Source organism: Bos javanicus, chromosome 23 (genome assembly GCF_032452875.1).
Source record: "Bos javanicus breed banteng chromosome 23, ARS-OSU_banteng_1.0, whole genome shotgun sequence".
Taxonomy (NCBI): Eukaryota; Metazoa; Chordata; class Mammalia; order Artiodactyla; family Bovidae; genus Bos; species Bos javanicus.
In genome coordinates, this window is record NC_083890.1 from 51,036,071 (window position 1) to 51,041,751 (window position 5,681).

The window sequence follows — 5,681 nt, forward strand, 5'->3', positions numbered from 1 at the left end:
GCTCAGCCCCTCAGTCATGGCCAACTCTTTGTGACCGCATGGACTGCAGCATTCCAGGCCTCCCTGTCCATCACAAACTCCTGGAGCTTGCTCAAACTCATCGAGTCGGTGCAACCATCTCATCCTCTGTCACCCCCTTCTCCTCCAGCCCTCAGTCTTTCCCAGCATCAGGGTCTTATCCAATGAGTCAGGTTTTTGCTTCATGTTGCCAAAGTATTGGAGCTTCAGCTTCAACATCAGTCCTTCCAATATTCAGGACTGATTTCCTTTAGGATTGACGGGTTTGATCTTCTTGCAGTCGAAGGGACTTTCGAGAGTCTTCTACAACACCACAGTTCAAAAGCATCAATTCTGTGATGCTCAGTCTTCTTTATGATCCAACTGTCCTATCCATATATGACTAATGGAAAAACCATAGCTTTCCCTATATGAACCTTTGTCAGCAAAGAAACGTCTTGCTTTTTAATATGCAGTCTAGGTTAGACAAAAGTTTTCATCCACGGAGCAAGCGTCTTAATTTCACAGCTGCAGTCACCATCTGCAGTGATTTTGGAGCCCAAGAAAATGAAGTCTCTCACAGCTCCATTGTTTTCCCATCTATTTGCCATGAAGTGATGGGACCAGATGCCATGATCTTCCCTTTTTGAATGCTGAGTTTTCAGTCAAATTCTCCTTCTTCTCTTTCACTTTCATCAAAGGCTCTTTAGTTCCTCCTCGCTTTCTGCCATAAGGGTGGCGTCATCTGCATATCTGAGGTTATTGATATTTCTCCTGGCAATCTTGATTCCAGCTTGTTACACACAAATAAACAGGTTTAATTGTCAATAGATTCCTTGACTTAATTTCAGCATGCAGGTATAAGAAGAAAAGAAATAGAAACCATAGAGAGAAGTGACAGCACTCACATCACCGAGGTGGGTTCCCAGCCGACCTCCAGACTGGAGTTTCCCTGGGAAATGCCGAATGAGGTCGGTCTGGACCCCCAGCTAGGAAAGGATCCCGGGCTGTTGAGACTTCACACTGCACTTATGGGGGCTGCCATTTATAATCCCAGGCTGCACATTGATATCATCATCGGCTCAGTGAAAAAAACGCAGCTCCGGTTTTTTCTTTAACTGTGACAATGCTGTTTGTTTCACCTTGTGAGTCAGAAGGTAACTTAGACTGGGGCCTAACATCAGGAGCTAAGAAATTCCAAGGCCCACGCACTTTCATATCTGAAGTGCCCCTTGACTTGCTGGTAACGATTGTCATGCTTGCAGGCAGGTATGAGGGACAGCAGGGTCCAGGGTCTGAAGTCGGTCAGAGGTATGCTGCCCTTTTCCTGAAGCCTGAACCAGGCTACCTCCACTTTAATTTAAACTCGGGAGATTGTGGAAGAAAGGGAGGACAGATTTTGGCAAGAATGTGAGTGGGATCGCACAGGATTTGTTCTTTTGGACGGGTGTGTTTCACTTGGCGTCACATCCCCAAGGGTCATCCGTGTCAGAGCCTGTGTCCGGCTCACCTTCCTCTTAAAGGCGGGTGCGTCTCCGTTGTGTGGAGACTACACTCTGTTACCGTTTGTCTCGGATGGACAGGTGGGAGGCCTGCACGCCTGGCTGCTGAGAATAACGCTGCTGCAGACACGGGGCTGCGAGTGTCTGTCTGAGACCCTGCTCTCAGTTCTTCTGGGGACATACCCAGAGGTGGAACTGGGCCTCATGCGGGCCTTCTGTGTGGAGGCTGTGAGGAATGGCCATATTGTTTCAGCCCCATTTTCACGAGCAGATGGATCATCATGGGATCTTTCCTCCAGATTCCCAGTGGATGGCAAAGCGCTTGGCTCTGCGGTCCTGAGACCACTCCATGAAGCCGGGGAAGGGCCGTCTGTGCCTCTGGGGGCACCTGAGGACAAAAGCAGGCCTGGGTGGGTAAGACGGGGAGCGGGGCGTGACTGTGTCAACCGGCACCTCTCTGCTCGAGGCTTTATCTTACTTGCTTTGCTCAGTCGCTAATTTGTGACCAACTCTGCGACCCCGTGGACTGTAGCCCACCAGGCTCCTCGGTCCACAGGGTTTCCCAGGCAAGAATCCTGGAGGGGTAGCCATTTCCTCCTCCAGGGGATCTTCCCGACCCAGGGATCAACCCTTCATCTGCTGCACTGGCAGGCGGATACTTCACCGGAGAAGTCCACAGGAACGCTGAGGGTGACTCCAAGGCCAGAGGGACACTGACACGAGGACGCTGGCTCAGAAGAGGAAGATGACTGTTCCTACCAGGAGCGGGGAACATGCCGCCTGCACCTTGACCTCAGATAACCAAGGAAAGTTGCAAATAGAGGCAGGGCGAGCTTCCAGGACCATCCGCGTCCTCCTTCCGGGAGGCTGTGAGTGAGTGGTGGAACTACAGGGCTGGGCAGTGCAGGCGCTAAAGCAGACAGCCACCATTTTCCGGGCGATTTCTGAGGTTTGAACACAGAGAGAGGAAGGGACGGGGGAGACTGTGCCCTGGAAGGGAAGGGTTCTGTGCAGCCTGAGTCCACAGGCCTCTGGAGGAAAGCGCCTCTTCCTTAGGGGACCTCAGTCACGTTCAACTGACTGGATCAGGCCCACCCACGTGCTGGCGGCCAGTCTGCCTTACTCAAAGTCGACTCATTTAATCCTCATCTCCTGTAAAAGCTACCTTCACGGAAACATCTTGATTGGTGTTAGACCAGCTAACTGGTCCTCTGGCCCAGTCAAGGCGACACACAAAATCAACGGTCATGCTGGGCTGCCTCATCTTTCCCATGCTCACGTGTGGATGGGAGAGCTGGACAGTAAAGAAAGCTGAGTGCCGAAGAATTGATGCTTTTGAACTGTGGTGTGGAGAAGACTCTTGAGAGTCCTTTGGACTGCAAGGAGATCCAACCATTCCATCCGAAAGGAAATCAGTCCTGAATGTTCATGGAAGGACTGATGCTGAAGCTGAAACTCCAATACTTTGGCCACCTGATGCAAAGAGCTGACTCACTGAAAAAGACCCAGATGGTGGGAAAGTTTGAAGGCAGGAGGAGAAGAGAAGGCAGAGGATGAGATGCTTGGATGGCATCACCGACTCGATGGACATGAGTTTAAGTAAACTCCGGGAGTTGGTGATGGACAGGGGGGCCTGGCGTGCTGCAGTCCATGGGCTTGCAAAGAATAAGACACGGCTGAGCGACTGAAATGACCTGAACTGGGCTACTTCTTTCTCTCATGGAAACACATGCTGTGTGGAGTTCAAAAGCCAACTATGGAAATATCCCGACCAAAATGCGTATATAATTTAATGTGGAAACAGTGGATTGAGAAGATCTTTCATTTCTCAGGATTTGCTTTGAGCTTACCTGCTACTCAACATCTGAAAAAAAGACTATTTTTCTCCATAAAAGGTACTATAGTCCACGGCAGGACTGGCTCCGTAATTTGCAGGGTCTGGAGCAAAATGAGAACGCAGGACCCTCTGCTTAAAAGCTATAAAGGATCTGAAGACAATGAAAGCAGAGCACTGAGCCGGGGGTCCTTCTGGGGGGCTCAGGAAGGCCCACCAGCCACTCCTCCTTGAAGCCGAGCTGGTCACAGACAAGATCAATTGGGAGGAAAGTAAGTGAGAGTGAGAAGGCTCGGCCACGTCTGTCTCTGCGACCCTGAGTCCGTGGGATTCTCTAGGCCGGAATCCTGGAGTGGGGAGCCAGTATCTCCCGGGGACCTTCCCAAACCAGGGATCGAAGCCCGATCTCCCGCACTGCAGGCGATTCTTCCCAGTCTGAGCCACCAGGGAAGGACTATGACGAGGACAGGAATTCCAAGTTTATTGATCACAAACACACGGAAGATTCTAAGGCGATTTTATTTAAACATTTTAATAAGATCATATTGAAAAATACAGTTTTGCAGAAACTGCCAATGACATTTAACGCAGTAGATCCAGCTAAGAAAGAGATGTGCAGAGGCCCAGCTGTGTGACAGGTTCTGTAACACACGGGCCTACTGTGTCCATCGTCACAGCTTCCCACTGACGGCCTGGTGGGGACGAAGGACAGACGCCTCAGACCCTGGAGGGACAGACAGCTCATTTCCGGTGACAGTGGTCCAGGCTGGGGAGAGGGGGGCGCTGACGCCGCTGGCCCACCCGCCGCTGCTCCCAAGGGCAGGGTCTCTGCAGCCTGTCTCTCCTCACGGTCAGGTGCTGACTTGGGAGCATCAGAGACAGCGGACTAGAGACAGGCTGAGAATGTTGGTCACACCATTAGGTTAGAGGGAGCCCAGCTTCTGATGACACCACAGGGAAGCCAGTGGACATCGCATCGCTCTCTACCCAAACCTCAGCATTGGCTTGGCGTGGGCCCCACGTCTCAGCAGGGAACATGGGCAGCTGCAGAAAGCTTCATGCAGTTCAGTCGCTCAGTCGAGTCCGACTCTTTGTGACCCCATGAATCGCAGCATGCCAGGCCTCCCTGTCCATCACCAGAGTTACTCAAACTCATGTCCATCGAGTCAGTGATGGCATCCAACCATCTCATCCTCTGTCATCCCCTTCTCCTCCTGCCTTCAATCTTTCCCAGCATCAAGGCCTTTTCAAATGAGTCAGTTCTTCGCATCATGTGGCCAAAGTATTGGAGCTCAGCTTCAGCGTCAATCCTTCCAATGAACATTCAGGACTGATTTCCTTTAGGATGGACTGGTTGAAACCTTAGCCGCCTCTTTATCTCCAGTACCAGTGGCAGGATGGAAAGTCACCCGGTGTACATCCATGACGTGGTCTGAAACGCCCCCATCTCGTGAACAGGACCTGTCTGCTCATCTCTGACCCCGTGGGCAACTGAGCATGCTCAGGAGTGTGCACGGTCAAGCAGTTGAACTCGCCTCTGACCACAGACCCTCCAGTGCAGACACAGTGGCTCGGGGATGGACTTCTCTGGTCTGGGTTCACGGCCCTCCCCTCTTCTGCTGGTTTCTGGAGGGCTCACGTTTGGGGGTCTCTGAGGCCTGCTCCTCCTGCCTGTGGCTGCCATAGCCTCTGCTTCGCTCTGGTCTCAGGAGCAGGGCCACTGAGCAGAGGAGACAGGGAAGCCCCGCTCATCCTTCCAGGCCCAGAGCAGACAGTGCTCTCCCCAAAGGCCTGGACGGGGCGGGCAGAGGGAGGACCCAGAGAGCAGGCAGCCAGTGCTCCCCACCGACAGGACCACCGAGCACCCACCTCCGATGGCAGCTGCAGTTCTGAGAAGGCACGGGACACGAGAACACATGGGTAGGCACACACACACACATACGCACACACACACGCACACACACACACACACAGACATACACACATCACAGACACACAGACACACACACACAGACACACACCCATAAACAGACACACACACAGACACACACGCACACAGGCGCGTGCACACACACACACATACAGACACACAGACACACACACAGACATACACACACCAAAGACAGACACACACACAGACACACACGCACAGATACACACAGGCGAGCACACACACACAGACACACACACACGCACACTAAAGAGACACACACAGACACACACAGGCGCATACACACACACACACGGGCGCATGCACACACACAGACACACACAGACACACAGGCACGCAAACACACACACAGACACACCCACAGACACACACACACACAGAGACACACACAGGCGGA